General features: G+C 39.4%; 1 protein-coding gene across 11 annotated transcripts in view; it reads right to left on the bottom strand.

Annotated features, from left to right (window-relative positions):
• Nucleotides 1-18172, bottom strand: part of KLHL32 (kelch like family member 32) — a 296021-nt gene that overhangs the window by 210074 nt on the left and 67775 nt on the right. The gene's annotated exons all lie outside the window — the stretch shown is intronic.

Genomic DNA, 18172 nt, shown 5'->3' with positions numbered 1-18172 from the left:
GAGGAACCTAGTCCCTGCCCTCCAGGAAATTATAATCTACAGGGAAGAAAAAGACTAGAGCTTCAAAGAAGGAAGAACAGTGCCTGGGATGGAGGTGAGGGGAAATTGGAAATATGAATTTGGTCTTGATGGATGACTCTTGGAGTGTCAATATACCTGAGTCTGAAACCTGGCTGTTTAACTTCTCACAGTTTCAATTTCCTCACCTGTACAGTGGAGATAAAACAACTTGCACTACCTACTTTAAATTTTTGTTGGAAGTGAAGGTTTTTGTAAATCTTAAAATTATGAGTGTGTATATATACCAAGGTATCTCAAAAGTCTTGGTGCTGTTTTAAGCTCTTAAAGCTGATAAATTTTAAGCCATTTAAGTTTAATTTATCAAATTTAATTTGCACTATTATTTATTTAAAATTACACTAAGACTTCTGGGATACACACTTTCTCTCTCTCCCTCCCTCCCCCTCTCCCTCTCCCTCTCTCTCTCTCTCTCTCTATATATATATATGTATATATTTGTGAAGTCGTTTTTCAGTTTTGTCCAGCTCTTTGTGACCCCATTTTGGGGGTTTCTTGGCAAAGATACTGGACTCATTTGCCATTTCCTTTTCCAGCTAATCTTACAGATGAGAAAACTGAGGCAAACAGAGTTAAATGATTTGCCCAGGGTCACATAGCTATTTAGTGTGTGAGGCCAGATTTGAACTCAGGAAGATGAGTCTTCTCTGACTCCAGGCTCAGTACTCTATGCACTACTCCACCTAGCATATTTGTATATGTACTCTCTCTCTCTCTTCATAAATGTGTATATACATATGTAAATTATCATTTTTCATAGGAAGATATGTGCATGTTTTCTTGGCTGGGTGAAGGGAGTAGGAGGGAAATACTGTACAAGGAAAGTAACCAGGTCACTGAGGAGCTTGAATTAAGGACAACCAATCATCACTTGGACCAAATCATCTCAGTCCTTGTACCCTAATCTCTGACCAGTGTACTAATGAATTTGTTCTGAGTTAGTGTAAAGGGGTGAAATTGAGACGAATCTCTGAGGCCTCTTGGCCTGTCACTTTACTTTCTAGTCAATGGGGGTCCTAGGAAGTAATATAATCAGACCTATTGCTTTAAGAAGCACATGTATCTATATTTATAAGGCTTTACTTTCAGTAGTCCTGACTATGGTAATACTCTCATTTCCATTCTTCCCATGTGTATCATTCAATCACGTTTATTTATACTCCATCTCAAGGAACAGGTTTAACCAAATTACTGGCATGGTAGAAAAAAATATATACCTCATTTATTCTCTCTCTCCCCCCTCCTCCATCCCTCCTTCTCCTCTCTTCTTGCCTCCTAGTCCCAGAATGGCAGAGGACAAAAGTCTGGAAATGGGTACAACCCAGACTCAGAATCTGATTTATACCATGAGCGCTGACCATCAGAGCTCACTCTAGACAACAGAATCATTCTGCAAGATTTCTTCACCTAATATCAATAATGAATCACAGAAAGCAAAACAAACACTGGTTAGGGAAGTTTTCAAGCCAATATCATAAAAGCAAACTGGATCAAAGCATCTTAAAATGTGGTCTTTGAAATTCAAGCTGCCTAAGGAAAACAACAAATGAAACCCAGCATCCTTTAATGGAGGTTTCTAAAGCTGAAATCAAGCATGTTTAAAGTTGGGTACCTAAGTCTGCTCTTTATTTTAGATTTATGAATGGATTAAATGCTTTTCCTTCTCTAAAATGGAAAAAAAGGAGACATCTTTCAGTTTTCTCTCCACACTCATTTTCATGAATATCCAAAGAACCTAATCAACAACACTTACATAATACAGGATTTTCATGCCTTAAATCTACAAATGAGTTCTTTAAGTACTAAATGTGTCTTAAGACCTATTTCACTGAAGTCAAACTGCATCCCAGGACATCACCAGTCATCTTAACTTTTGTGTTGCCACTGGACTCTGGAAGATGTCTCTGGAAGAGAGAGTAAGGATGACAACTTTGTGCAACTCTGCCTAATATAAATCCAATTCATGCACAAGTCAAGATATCACCCCATGATTTTTTTCATACTCTTCAAAAACAAAGAACTAACAATAACATCAATTTAGAAGTAAAAGGTCCCTTTAATGATCACCTCTTACCACCTAGTTTTTATAGATAAGTGAGAGCCTGAATGGGGAAGTGATTTGCTCAATGTGATATAACCAGCTATTAAAGTAGATACTAGAACCTACAATCTCTGACCTTCAGTTCTGTGACCTTTCCATTATATCAGGAGACCTCTTTATTCTTGACAACTGTCCTCAGCTTTAGTATGTATATTTTGGTCCAAGTGATCAGTTTAAGGCACACTCTTTGTGGAGGTTCCAATGTGGTAACACAAAGGGTGCTTAGGGAAGAATCCAAACTAACCCCAACACCTGACCACCAACTCCTACAATGGATGAAAACCTACATGGCTAGTTAAGACTTACTGGAATCAAATTTGCAATAATGATCTCATAAAATTGAAGTAAAGGGTTCTCATGAGGATTCCCTTTGGGCAAGAATTAAACTAAGGAAAACTGTTTACCACATAATGGCCAACCCTACCTTTATACAACTGCCTTTGTAATGTGAAAAAGCTATGAAAACTCCCACCCACCTATTCTCCTCTATGGAAGAATGCCACAGTTAGAGAAATCTAACGTGCACATGACCCCATGTAGAATACAAATGTCACCCTGATCCAAACAACCATACATTAACCCATTCACATGAAATTAGCTTAGATTAATAGAGCAAGGCTCAGAGAGAAAATTACATCAAAGAAGAAAATTGTAAGGGGTTGGTAGTTCAGTGATTTGGAGCCAGAGTGTGAAACAGCTTTCAGTGCTCCAGAGTGTGGCCCAAACTAGATTAAAATATAATTGGGATATTTGTAACAAAAATAAATAAAATTACAATAAAACATAAAATGTTAATATGTGCCCACAAGTATCCATATGCAAGGTGTAGTGGCCCTTGTTTATAAATGAGTTTGACAGCACTGATTTGGAGAACACCTTAGTGAAGTAATGTGATGCTGCCAAGAAAGGGGCCATAGGAGGCATCTACGATCTAGCCATGTGGTCTTCTTGTAGCTCCTCACAGCAGACAATCTCCTTTGGACCTAAACTGCACTCCAGCTTCACCTTCACCTCCCAAGATGTCTAGTTTCCTTCAAGCTCGCCTCAAGCATCACCTTCCACATGAAGCTTTTCCTAATCCTTTAAATGTTAGTGCCTTTCCTCCAAAAAACACCTTGTATTCAAGTGCATTTTGGAGATATTTCAAACATCAATTTATATAGAGAGGCAATTTAGTACAATGGACAAAAAGTTGGCCAAAGAAATAGGAAGACCTGTGGTCAGGTCCTGATTCTGATACACACTGACTTTGTGATCCCAGACAAGTAATTTAACCTCCTAGTGACTTAAGTAACTATCTGAAACTTTAAGTTACAGAAAAGGTAGAGACTTGCTTTGGAAGAAGGAGTTGCCCCATCAGAAGGCAACAGAATCCTAAGTCCAGTACCTATCCCTATACTTTCATATGTACATCTGTTACTCCCCCCAAATAGAATGTAAGGTCTTTTACCTTTGTTATCTTTAGAATTTAATTTAACTCAGTGTCTGGCACGTTAGAAACTACTTAATAAATGCTTGTTGACTGACTGATTGGAGCATTCTTCCAACAATCCCAACAGGACAAAAGTAGATAGGCATAAGAGATACCTCTGAGTGAGGGAAGGGGGAAGGATATTTTGGGAAATGAACATAAAATATAAATTTTTAAAATGAAAACAATAACTAAGCAGAAGGCTCTGAAAGCAATTGTGTGTGTGTGTATTTCAACATTTCAGTCATATTCAACTCTTCATGATTCCATTTTGAGATTTTCTTGGCAAAAATACTGGAGTGGTTTTCCATTTCCTTCCCCAGCTCATTTTAGAGATAAGGAACTGAGGCAAAAAGGGGCAAGTGATTTGTCCTGGGTCACATAGCTATTAAGTGTCTGAGACCAGATTTGAACTCTAAGACAGAACCTTCTCAATTCCAATCCCAATACTCTATTCTCTGTGCCACCTCACTTCTCTGTTAAGGGGATCTGTGATGACAAAGCCAAGGGGAAGAGGGTAGACCACACCTGAGTTTGTAACTGGAGAAGGAAGTTGGTCACTCCTCCCCACCTGTCCAACCCAGCACATAGGGCAATGGGGCTTAGGAGATCTTTCCTCTACTCAGGTAACATTCCACCAATCCAAATTCCCTAAATGACTCAAAATATCCCATCAATTCCATTTACAGAGCTGGCTCAAGCCATGATACTTTGCCAGGAGTGTGATGGCATTGATTTGATAAATCGAGATAAATACTCAGGTGTATTCCTCATGTCACTGACAAATTCAGAATGAATGGGTCAGGATTCATGTGAAATGCAAGTGGACAGCCAATTAATCTTATTAGGTCCTCTTGACTCAGGAAGATTGGGAATGTCAGCACAGTGACAAGTGGAAAAAATGACAAGAAGGGAAGATCAAGGAAGTGCTCGTGGGCAGGTGGGAGGATTATTTTCAACTGAAATGTGGCAGTTCATTTTGAAATGGTTACAGCTGACTGAATATGCACCCAGAGCATTCAGCAGAAGGCATATGTTCGTAAGGAATAAAAACACTCCTTGATTCAAAGTTGCAAGGGGCCTAGTGGGAAATCAAGAGGTGTATAGTAACCACAAAAAGATTACAGCAATTTTCCAGGGCTGCCTCATTAAAAAAAAAAATGTGGTGTAAGAAATAACACTGAGGAAATATATGATAGGAGAAGGTACTAATCGCACGGCAGAAAGAAGGAATATAAAGTGGATGGCCTGAATACTGGCTGCTTTGGTACTGCAAAGAAGTAAAAAAAAGGGAATGGAGCCAAGATGGTACAGCAGAAAGACACACATACTCTAGCTCTTCCCCCACAGCCCATAAAACACCTGTAAAAAAGTGACTCTCAACAAATTCTAGAGCAGCAGAAGCCACAGAACAACAGAGTGAAAGAGATTTCCAGCCAAAGCTAACCTGGAAGGTCAACAGGAAAGGTCCATTGCATAGGACATGGAGTGGAGGGGAGCCCAGCCCTGGTCACACAGCACCAGGAGGAACAGGATCAGAACAGGCCTCCAGGGAAGAATCCCCAACAGGGAGGGTCTCAGATCCCTCAACCCACAAGTGCCAAAGAAAGCTTCAAAAGTCAGTGAGAGGGCTTTCCCAGCTGAGCGGGAGGGGAGCAGGGTGCCCCCTAGCACTGGCCCCAGAACAGTAGGGCTGCCGGCTGCAGTGTCCATGTGTGAAGTACTCTGTCTAAAGCCCCTGGGGGAACTGACCAGCTGATCTGAACCTCAGCTCTGACCAGTGACCCTGACCCCACCTAAAGCCCCTAGGGGAATCGAGCAGCTAATCTAAATCTCAGTCCTGAGCATGGTCCTGGGGGGAGGAGAAGCACTAGGACCTTCCTCTTGACAAAGGATTCAGAAGTCAAGTAACTGGCTGGGAAAATGCTCAAAAAAGGGGAAAAAAATAAGGCTATAGAAGGTTACTTTCTTGGTGAACAGGTATTTCCTTCCATCCTTTCAGGTGAGGAAGAACAATGCATACTGTCAGAGAAAGTCAAGGCTTCTGCATCCAGTATCTTGAAAATGAATATGCAATGGACTCTGGCCATAGAGGAGCTTGAAATGCGAGTCAACAGCTTGCTAAAGGAGACCCAAAAAATGCTGAAGAATATGACACCTTTAAAAATAGGCTATCTAAACTAGAAAATGAGGTCCAAAAAGCCAATGAGAAAAAGGCAGCTTTAAAAAGCAGAATTAGCCAAATGGAAAAAGAGGCTCAAAAGCTTACTGAAGAAAATAGTTCTTTTAAAAATGAGAGTGGAGCTGAGGGAAGCTAAAGACTAAATGATAAACTAAGAAATTACAAAACAAAATCAAAGGAATGAAAGAATAGAAGATAATTTGAAATATCTCATTGGAAAAATAACTGACCTGGAAAACAGATGCAGGAGAGACAATTTAAAAATTATTGAACTACCTGAAAGCCATGATCAACAAAGGAGCCTAGATATTACCTTTCATGAAATTATCAAGCAAAACTGCCCTGATATTCTAGAACCAGAGGGCAAAATAAATATTGAAAGAATCCACGGATCACCTCCTGAAAGAGACCCAAAAAGAGAAACTCCTAGGAATATTGTGGTCAAATTTCAGAGTTCCCAGGTCAAGGAGAAAATATTGTAAGCAGCCAGAAGGAAATAATTTGAGTATTGTGGAAATGTAATCAGGATAACACAGGATCTGGCAGATTCTACATTAAGGGATCAAAGTACTTGGAATATGATACTCCAGATGTCAAAGGAACTGGGATTAAAAACCAAGAATCACCTGCCCAGCAAAACTGAGTATAATACTTCAGGAGAAAAAATGGTAATTCAATGATATAGGGGACCTTTAAGCATTCTTGATGAAAAGACCAGAACTAAAGAGAAAATCTGACTTTCAAACCCAAGAATCAAGAGAAGCATGAAAAGATACATAGGAAAGAGAAATCATAAAGGACTTTCTAAAGCTGAACTGTTTACATTCCTACATGGAAAGGTAATATTTGCAATTCTTGAGACTTTTCTCAGTATTTGGGTAGGTGGAGGGATTATATACATACACACACATACACACACATACAGAGAGAGAGCACAGGTTGAGTTGAATCAGAAGGGATGATATCTATAAAAATAAAATTAAGGGATGAGAGGGGAATATATTGGGAGGAGAAAGGGAGAAATGGAATGGGGCAAATTATCATTCATAAAAGAGATGAGAAAAATCTTTTTCAATGGAGGAGAAAAAGGAGGTGGCAAGAGGGAAAAAGTGAAGCTTACTCTCTTTACATTTGGCTTAAGGAGGGAATAACATGCTCACTAAATTTGGTATGAAAATCTATCTTACACTACAGGAAAGTAGGGGAGAAGGCAGCAAGTAGGGTGAGGGGGATGATAGGAGGGAGGGCAAATGGGAGAAGGGAATAACTAGAAGTAAACACTTTTGGGAAGGGACAGGGTCAAATGAGAGAACAGGAAAAAGGGGGGCAGGATAGGGTGGAGGGAAATATAGTTAGTCTTATACAACATGACTATTATGGAAGTCTTTTGCATAACTACATAAGTATAGCCTGTATTGAATTGCTTGCCTTCTCAGTGGGGAGGGTTGGGGAGGGAGAAAGGGAGAGAAGTCGGAATTCAAAGTATTAGAAATGAATGTTGAAAATTGTTGTTGCATATAACTTGGCAATAAGAAATACAGGTAATGGGATGTAGAAATCTATCTTGCCCTACAAGAAAAGACAGAAGATGGGGATAAGGGAAGGGTGGGGTGTGATAGAAGGGAAGGCACATTGAGGGAAGGGGTAATCAGAATGCAAGATGTTATGGGGTGGGGTGAGGGGAAAGATGGAGAGAAAAATTGGAACTCAAAATTTTGTGGAAATGGAAGTCATAATCTAAAAATAAAAAGAAAAGAAAAGTAAAAAGATACAGGGAAAGGGAGTCATGAACAAGCATTTATTATTGTGTGTCCTCTCTGCCTGGCACTGTACTATGCACTAAGGATACAAAGAGAGGGAAAAATGACCCACTGATTAACTCCCCTTAGAGGCTCTATGGGATATGGACAAGAATACTATAGAAGGGGAAGGCATGGATGGGCTGCATTCTGTATCTATCTGGGAAATCATGGATCTACTGAGGTAGTAAAGAAAGTTCCTGGAAGGTAGAAAATGAGATTTCTTTTCCTGTACAATACCAGGCTTATTGCTCTATGCCCTCAACCCAAAAAAGTTTGGTTTTTTTTTTTTAAAGAGAACAGAAAATTTGTCTTAGGGTCAGTCTGTAAAGCTACAAAGGTCCTTAGGGATCATCTAGTGCAAACCACTCATTTTTCAGATGAGGAAACTGAAGCCAAGAAAGGTTAGTAGTTTTCTCAGGGTCACAAAGGTAATCAGTAATAGAGTCAGGATTTGAACTCTATCTGCTAACTCCAAATCCAAATGCAATGTTTTTATATTTTTTAATTAAGTCTTCATTAGAGCCCTTTAATATCCTCTCAAAAAGGATAGAGTAAATATTGAATACATCAGCCATTTACTATTCTCTCCTACACATAATTTCCTGTCATTTAATATTGAATTTGGTTGATGTGCTGGTTAATTTTGCTGGACTGCATTTTTATTTCCTATATTATTCTTTGTCACAATAGGGGAGTGACACTCTCTGCAAGGTGGAGGGTAAGATTTAATGGCAAATGTAGGCAAAGTAAGAACAAAATATGTTAATGAAATATATTAAAAAGGTATCAGATAAAAATAGTTGGACATTTTTAGAAATATGTGTCACAAAGAATACAACAGCGTAATTCTCCTTTCTCTGATAAAATATTCACATACAGAGTCAGAAAATGAATGTTTTGTTAATAAGATTTGGAACCACTAAGCTTAAGAAAAATAAGAAACTTTTTGTCAATCTTTATTTTTGTGGTACATCCAATTTATAGTGACTGTTTATACACAATTACTTTGCTAATATACAGAAAATATAATAATGAGACAATAAAAAATAAAATTTATCCCATAAAATTATTTAGCTCCTTACTGAAGAATTCTGAGAAGGTAGCTTTCTGATCACTGAACTTTAAAATTTTTAAATTTGGAAATTACAAAATTTCTTTTGTCTTCTTTTATGTCATCTTAAATGTTAAGTGTATTTTGAAACTTGTCTTGTAGCAGAAAGGATGAATGTATCACAATAATTACCTTCTAATGTTTTCTTTCTCATTTCCTTAATATAGCAGCACAATTTATATCCTTATTATTAAGGCTGAATCAGTATTTGCGTACAGACTTCTATTGACAGGGTTTAAATCTTGCCAGGAAAAAACAGCTGTAAGTGGAAATTTGGCAAAAAATAAAGGACTCAGGGCTGCAGTAAATTTATTGTTACAAAATTTAACGTGGCCAGTTCAGCTCAATTTTTATATATATACATTTTTTTCAAAATTACAACACCGTTACTATTTAAGACATTTGGTATAAGATCACAAATATTTTGGAAGCAATATCCTACAAGCTATTAAAAATAGATACAAATCTTCTGACATTTGGCAAGAAATAAAGCCTAAAAATTATTACTATTGTATTCTTAGTGTGGCTTTTCCACCACAGCATCCAGATTAAAATTTCCAAAAGAATTGCACATGTATATGTGGCCATTTAACAAAGAAATGAAGTTCCATTCAATGTAAACAGTCATTAGTAATAAACTGAGTCATATGTAAATAGAAAGTACAAGACCATTTCTAAATTAGGTAGCCAAACTCCTGCTTACTGTCAAGAAATCCCTTAGAATCATAATCTGTCCCTGACACTTCCATGGATCATTATTATTTCATTGGTATGGCCACTCTAGCACTGGAGATCACAAATGCTTAAGTAAATTTTCTAAAACTTACTCTTTCAGCATTCTTTCTTTCTAAAATTTGAGGGTTAAGAAAGAGAAGGAAGAAGAAGAAAAGAATACTCCAGAGACTGTGCTGAAGTAGTAGAGTTTGGTCAGAGCTATAACTAGCAATTTTGGCAGTGAAGGCAAGAAAATCACAGGGGGAGGCAAAGACGAGTATGAGAACTCAAATCAACCTTGAGATTCTTATTTGAACATAATACAAAAAAATAAAACAAATTTTGTTACACTCCCGGAGGAATTCTTTACTTCTTTACCTTCCATCATGCCAGAGTCCAAGTGTCAAAAATTTATGCTTTCTTAATTTTGATTTCCCAGGGGCAAAACCCTCACCACTTCACCCTAGTGATGGTTCTATGACTAAAAAGAGCCAGGATATCAATTTCCTGAGGAAAACTCAAAGGCTTTACCTCCTCCATCCTCCAGGCAGGAGATCCACCACCAAAGAAAGGCCATCATGTTAAACAGACATGTGAGTCCAAGTCCAGAATGCAGTCTTCCTTTGGTTAGGGGTGAGCCCTTCCAAATCATCTTATTTTAAATCTTCAAGAGTCTCATGAGAATAGAAGCTGCCTTTATCTTTTCCCCACCACTGCAATTTCAAAAGTCCCTACTGAGAAGATTTGGAACTGTCAGTCTGTTCAGCAGTACCACAATGAATGCTCTACCTTCACTGCCCTAAGATTAGCAGCACATTGGAAGATCCCAAACTCCCAGTGCAAACAAGACCCTTCTCATCAATATCAGAAGTCCAGAGTTAACTAAGTTTAGCAACAGGAAAATACATAGGTCAGAGAAGGATATAGATAAATAATGTTCTGGGGTAGTTCTTATTACTGCAACTTCTGCTAGTTTGATTTTAATCAATGTAACAATTTTTATAAAGAAAACTTTTCCCTATGAGTTTTCTATAGCACCCAAAGACTCATTTTCACAGAATTAATTTAGTGCATGCTCAGCTACTTTTTAAAGATGTAAATGTCTTAAACAGCTGCACATTTTCAAATATCTGCATACTCAACAGCATTTTATTTATTTTATTTTAAAACTCATGTCAACTTCTATACCCATACTTACTTAGTATTTAAATATATACAAAAACATACATGCAAAAATAGTCATTTGTGCAACTAGTTTTCAAATAAGAGGATTAATAGCCGGATGACATATTTGCATATCAAAAAGACCAAGTACCATGAAAAATCTATACTTTTCTTAAACACTATGTTCTACATTTTAAAAAAAAGGAATAATTGATAGTGTCAATACAGATTTCTTCAAATAGTTTCATCCAGCTTTTCAAGAATTTAATAGTAATAAGATTATTCATGATTATCTCAATTCTGCCTTCTGTTATGATAAACCAGAGGGCCCTTCTTCTTCCTCTACTTTTCTCAAGAGGTTTTCATACAAATGAAATGCATGAATGTTAAAAGAAATTTATTCATCTTAGTTGGCAGGTTGCTAAAAAGCTCTTATAATAGAACCCAACTTTATTTTCTGAGAGAATATGTCATACAAACTACATCTCAAAATACCCTGCAAAGTTAAATGCTACCTGGCAACAAGGAACAAAATATAGGATAAAGCAAGTAGGAAGACTATACGACATATGTTTAGTGCATAACTAAGGAATTATGGAGCCAAGTCTGAGGGTAGGTCAAGAATCAGAAATATAGGGGGCGGAGCCAAGATGGCGAAGTAGAAAGACGCACATACACATAGCTCCGAACCCACAAACCACAGAACAGCAGAGGGGACTAACCCAGGGCGAATTCTGCACCCAGAGACCATGGAATATTGGAGCGGGAGAGATTTCTGTTCCGGAGAGACCTGCAAACCTCTCGCGGGGGTCCTTTGTGCCGGGGACTGGGCGCCGGGCGGGAAGAGGAGAGCAGCCCTGCCGTGGCAGCGACACCGTGGGAAAGAGATCCGAGAGGGCTGTGGGACGGACTCTCCAGCGGCCACGCGGGTCCCCCCACCCACAGAGGGACCTGCAAACCTCTTGCAAAAGGTCCGTCGCGCTGCAGACACGGGCCCAGCCCGGACCTGTGGCGGCGATGGCGGCCGCGGCTCTGAAAGACACAGTTCTGAGAGGGATCCGGAGGCAGGATCTTCAGCAGCTGCACGGGCCCCCCACCAACAGGTGACTGACGGGGGTAGGTGAGAGAGTCTCTTTGGTGGGTTGAGAGGGGAGTGAGGTGCCCCCATGGCTCAGGGCCCCCCGGGAGGTGGGGGCTGAGAGGCGGCTGCGGACAGGGGCTCCCCAAACGGGTGGGAGCCTGGATCCATTGTGGAAGGTCTGTGCATAAACCCCCTGAGGGAACTGTGCCTGAGAGGCGGCCCTGCCCCTGACCACCTGAACTTAATTCTCACACTGAATAGCAGCCCTGCCCCCACCAAAAACCCTAAGGCGGGAAGCAGCATTTGAATCTCAGTCCCCAAACGCTGGCTGGGAGGACCAGGAGGCGAGGTGGGTGTGAGGAGAACATTCAGAGGTCAGGCCACTGGTTGGAGAAAATGCCAAGAAAAGGGAAAAGAAATAAAACTATTGAAGGGTACTTTATCGGAGAAAAAAAACTTCCTCTCTTCCTTTCTGATGGGGAGGAACAATGCTTGCCATCAGGCAAAGACACAGAAATCGAGGATTCTGTGTCCCAGCCCACCCAATGGACTCGGGCCATGGAAGAGCTCAAGAGGAATTTTGAAAATCAAGTTAGAGAGATGGAGGAAAGACTGGGAAGGGAAATGAGAGGGATAAGGGAGAAGCATGAAAAACAGATCAGCTCCCTGCTAAAGGAGAACCAAAAAAATCTTGAAGAAATTGGCACCTTGAGAACTAGCCTAACTCAGCAGGCAAGGGAGGTGCAAGGGGTCAATGAGGAGAAGAATGCTTTCAAAAGCAGAATTAACCAAATGGAAAAGGAGATTCAAAAGCTTCCTGAAGAAAATAGATCTCTCAAATCTGGAATGGTACAGATGGAAGCTTTGGACTTTTCGAGAAAGACAGATATCTCAGAACATACCGCGCAGATTCGAAAAATGGAAGATAATGTGAAATATCTTATTGGAAAAACAACTGACCTGGAAAATAGAATCAGGAGAGACAATGTAAAAATTCTGGGACTACCTGAAAACCATGATCAAAAGAAGAGCCTAGACATCATCCTCCACGAAATTATCAAGGAAAACTGCCCTGAGATTCTAGAACCAGAAGGCAAAATAAATATTCAAGGAATCTGCAGAACACCGCATGAAAGAGATCCAAAAAGAGAAACTCCTAGGAGCATTGTGGCCAAATTCCAGAATTCCCAGGTGAAGGAGAAAATATTGCAAGCAGCTAGAAAGAAACAATTCAAGTATTGTGGAAATACAATCAGGATAGTACAAGATCTGGCACCTTCTACATTGAGGGATAGAAGGGAATGGAATAGGATATTCCAGAAGTCAAAGGAACTAGGACTGAAGCCAAGAATCACCTACCCAGCAAAACTGAGTATAATACTTCAGGAGAAAAAATGGTCTTTCAATGAAATAGAAGACTTTCAAATTTTCCTGATGAAAAGACCAGAGCTGGAAAGAAAATTTGACTTTCTAACACAAGAATGATGAGAACCATGAAAAGGCGAACAGCAAAGAGAAATCATAAGGGACTTACTAAAGTTGAACTGTTTACATTCCTACCTGGAAAGACAATATTTATAACTCTTGAAACATTTCAGTATCTGAGCACTGGGTGGGAGTACACACACACACACATGCACACACGCACACATACATAGAGACAGAGTGCACAGAGTGAATTGAAGAGGATGGGATCATACACTAAAAAAAAAAAAATGAAATCAAGCAGTGAGAGAGAAATATTGGGAGGAGAAAGGGAGAAGTTATATGGGGCAAATTATCTCTCATAAAAGAGGCAAGCAAAAGACTTATTAGTGGTGGGATAAAAAGGGGAGGCAAGAGAAAAACATGAGATCTACTCTCATCACATTCCACTAAAGGAAAGAATATAATGCACACTCATTCTGATAGGAAAACCTATCTCATAATACAGGAGAGTGGGGGACAGGGGCACAAGCAGAATGGGGGGGAGGATAGAGGGGAGGGCATGGGGAGGAGAATGCAATACAAGGTCGACACTCATGGGGAGGGAAAGGGCCATAAGAAAATAGAAGTAATGGGGGACAGGACAGGATGGAGGGAAATATAGTTAGTCTTATACAACACAACTAGTATGGAAATCATTTGCAAAACTAAACAGATATGGCCTATATTGAACTGCCTGTCTTCTTAGGGGAAGGGGTAGAGAGGGAGGGAGCTAAAGAAGTTGGAACTCAAAGTGTTAGGACCAAATGTAATGTTCTTACCACTGGGTAACAAGAAATACAGGTTAAGGGGTCAAGAAAGCTATCCGGCCCTATAGGACAAAAGAGAAGACGGAGACAAGGGCAGGGAGGGAGGATAGAGGAGAGAGCAGATAGGTCACAGGGGCAATTAGAAAACTTGGGTCTGTGGGGGGGAGGGGGAAAAAAGGGGAGAAAATTTGTAACCCAAAATTGTGTGAAAATAAATGTTAAAAGTTTAATAAAAAAAAAAAGAATCAGAAATATAAGGTGTAAGCCTACAGGGGACTGATATTTTTAAAGTAACATATCACAAATCAGACATCCAAACGGGTGCCATCCTTCAGACACAACCTCTACACACATTCTGATGTTGCCCTTCGCTGCCCAAGACATTTTAGGAATCACCTCCCAAACTAGCTGATGAAAGGCAAAAGAAATCCAACTCCTTATTGCAGTCACGCCTCATTTTCGACCTTTGCTATTTCCCTCCTTATTTCTACTCTTGACTGGTCATTCTCAGTTTACTCTACCCTCTAAACTATCCATATACATCAGACTTCTATTCTGGGCCCTCTTCTCTGCTCTTTTACTGACTTCATCAGTCCATGAGTTCAATTATTATCTCTACTTAGATGACCCTCAGATCTACCCTTCTACATTATTTTCCATTCACACAGACTACTGTCCTGACAAACTGGTCTTCCTCCTCTTCCTCATGCACAATACTCTATGTCTCATTTGCATGCTTTCGCACTGGCTATTCCTCCGGGTTGGAATGCAATATCTTTTAAAATCTCTGCCTCTCAGAAATCTTGCATTCCTTTACTAGTCAGTTCAAGCATCAGCTTCTACACGAATTCTTTGCTTGGTCCCTCTCCAACTGCTAATGCCTCCCTCCCCCAAACTACCTGTATCTATTTTTAAAATATATATGTATGTATATATATACACACATATATATATACACACCCACATACATATATGCATATATACACACACCATATTTAAGTATATATACTTAGACACGTCTCTTCTGTTGTAAATACCTTCCCTTTGAGATTATTTTCCATTTGTTCTGTGTCTCTCTCTTGTAAGTACATAGATATTTACATGTTATCTCCTCCATTAGAAGGTCAGATCATTTGAGAGCAAGGACAGTGCTTTCCCTTTTCTTTGTATCCTCAGCACTTAAATGCTTAGTGACTGGTCGATTTAATGATCTATGTATCCAGTCCTAATTTCTCCCCCGAAATCCTGCATCACTAACTGCCTACTGAACATTCATAAATGAATGTCTCATAGGCACCTCAAACTCAACATTCCACAGAGGAATCATTATCTTTCTTCACAAACACATTCCTCTTTATTTATGTCAAAGGCACCATCACCCTTCTAGTCACCCAGGCTTACAATTGCAGTGCTATCCTCAACTTCCCACTTCGCTTCACCTGACATTTATAAATCATTTGCAAGTCCTGTGGAGTCTTCCGGAGCAACTTCTCTCACATCTGTCCCCTTCTCTCAATTTACATGATGACCTTGAGTTCTGGCCCTCATTACTTACCTCTTGCTTAAACTATTTCAATACCCTCCTAATTGATCTCCCTGCCTCAAGTCTATCCCCAGGCCATCCTCCATCCAGCGGCTAATATTGGTGGTATTCCTAAATTAAAACTCCGACTAAATTACTGACCTGCTCAATAAGTCTCAGTGATTCCCTATTAGTTTAAGTAACAAATAAGTAACCCTTCACAGCCTGACTTAAACCTACTTTTCCACCTACATTCTCCTTCATGCTCTCTTCCTTCTCGCCAAATTAACCTTCTCCCCACACAGCAATGCATCTGCCATCTCTGTGCCTCTAAATAGCCAGTCCACTATGCTTGGAATGCATTCCCTCTTTCCTCACACCTCTTAGAATCCCTAGTTTTCTTCAAAGCTTAACCCAAATGTTACCTACTATGTAAAACCATTTCTGATTTCCCCCTCTACACACACACACACACACACACACACACACACACACACACACACACACAATTGCTTCACATTTATTTTGTGCATATTTTGTGTGTGTATAACAAATGCATGTAGATATAACTGATTAGACATAAATATGTCTATTGATGTAGACCTATCAGCTAGGTGGCTTAGTGGATAAAGGAAATGTGAGTTCTAGCCTTCGGCTCTTACTAGCTATGTGATCCCCTTATCTGTATGATAATAATAGTGCCTACCTCCCAGGTTTATTCTGAAGATGATGAGATAGTTTTTGCAAACCTCAAGATGTGATATTTACTATATTGTATATATTATAGAAACATACACATACATATATAGTGTTTTGCCCTGATAGAATAGTAAAAATAATAATAGCATTTATATACAGCTTTAAGGCATGTTTTCTCATTTGAACATAAGTGCATTGAAGGTAAGTGTCTTCCCTTTTATATTTGTACCCCCAGCAAACAGCACATGGCCTGGCACACGATAAGCAATTAATAAATTGTGTTGATTGATTGATCACCAGACTTGTTGTTGAATGATGTTTCACTGTCTCCCAAAATAAAATTCCTAAAGAACAAAGGCTGTTTGTTTATTATTGAGGAAATACAAAAATACAATTTTAAAAATGTTTTGAGCAACAACAGCATTTTAAGAATAAATGTGGAGCCTTCTGAGGGAGCTTCAGAGAAATAATAAACACCCAGGTGACTCTATAATCTCCAGCACGTGGTAAAATCCTCCACTAAAGTTCTCCAGTGCCTCCTCCTGGTATTCAGGTGATAATGGGTTATTAAAGGCTTTAGTGAATAAAGTTCAAGCTCTATTAGGCCCTACCTCAAGTTGGAAAGACTTCTGGCATAGGCCTACTAGCCAAATGCCATCTAAGAGCTGGCTTAGTTAAGCATGGAGAAGCTGTCCACCAAGTGACAAAGGTAAGAGAACATAAATTCTTGAGGGAGGAGATTGTTCTGTTTTTGCCTCTATATGCCTAGCACCCAACATGACTCCTGACAAGACAACTCATGAAGACAAGCTACTAAGGTGAGGAAGGCTAGCTGCTGTCGGAGCTTGTGGAGGGATTATCCATATCAATAAATTACAGATACCTTGAAGTCCCAAAGCATATGTTAAAACATCAGCCACATTGTTTTCAAGTCACGCCTGAAAATGGCAGAGTAAAACTCTTAGAAGAAAGGAAATGAAGGAAGAATGGTCTAAAAAAGTACTCTGAAAAGAAGGGATGGTTATAAGCAACACAGAAAAGGACAAAGCATTCAGTTTTGCGCTACATTGGATTAACTAAAGGTCTAACTAATAAAGTTGGTTTATATTTCAGTAAATCTTCACATTAAGTGTACATGAGACCCTCAAAGAAAATTCAGCACTCTACCTGAGGCACCTTTCAGATGGCATTCTGAAATTTTCTGCTCCTGTGTCTCTGCTTTAAAACTTTTTGAAGCAATAAGCAAGCATTCCAGATGAACAAAAAAGGAAAAGGAAAAATATATTAATCTAAAAAAAACCTGCATTCTGAATCTTCATGGGTAATGATAATCCTAAGAATCTTAAAAGGGTTCACTGAGTATAATATATGTCTGGTAAGGCAAAGTGTTCCAACTATTGGGCTACTTTAATAAGCTAGATATGATTACAAATATTAAGGTATTATAATTTTTCATATTCTTGAAACTTCTCAGAAATTTCCTCCTCTGCATTATGAAGGGGGTTGGACTATATGACCCCAAAAAGTGCTAACAACCTATGAATCTATGTAAACACCTTGAACTTGAGGATGACACTGAGCTAAGAAGGGAGGGGTAGGGAACTGATAAGGCAAAGGAAAAATACCTAAGAGTTCCAATAACATAAGGCTACAGAAGCTGATTATTAGTCTCTTATTTCCAATAGCTTACTAAACATCTGCACCTGCTTCCTCCTTCCACCACAATTAAGACTCCCACTTTTGGGACCTAGACTTTGATTGGTAAACTTCCACCTATCTCACACCCTGTCCCAGGCCTACTTCACCACTTGCCAGTGATCTCTAAGCCACACTACCTCCCCATGCACGCTTTACAGCTTTCTCCTCCTCTCAGTTTTCCACAGTCGTTCACCTCTTGGTGCTGCCTTTCCTATCAGAACATAAGATCCTTCAAGGACAGGCATGATTTTGCTTACCTGTATTTGTATCCCCAGCGATTAGCACAGTAGTATGTAGCATATAACAAGTGTTCAA

The sequence above is a fragment of the Notamacropus eugenii genome, chromosome 2 (genome assembly GCF_028372415.1).
Source record: "Notamacropus eugenii isolate mMacEug1 chromosome 2, mMacEug1.pri_v2, whole genome shotgun sequence".
NCBI lineage: Eukaryota > Metazoa > Chordata > Mammalia > Diprotodontia > Macropodidae > Notamacropus > Notamacropus eugenii.
The sequence above is the reverse complement of the archived record's forward strand: the minus strand, read 5'-3'. Positions and strand labels throughout refer to the sequence as shown.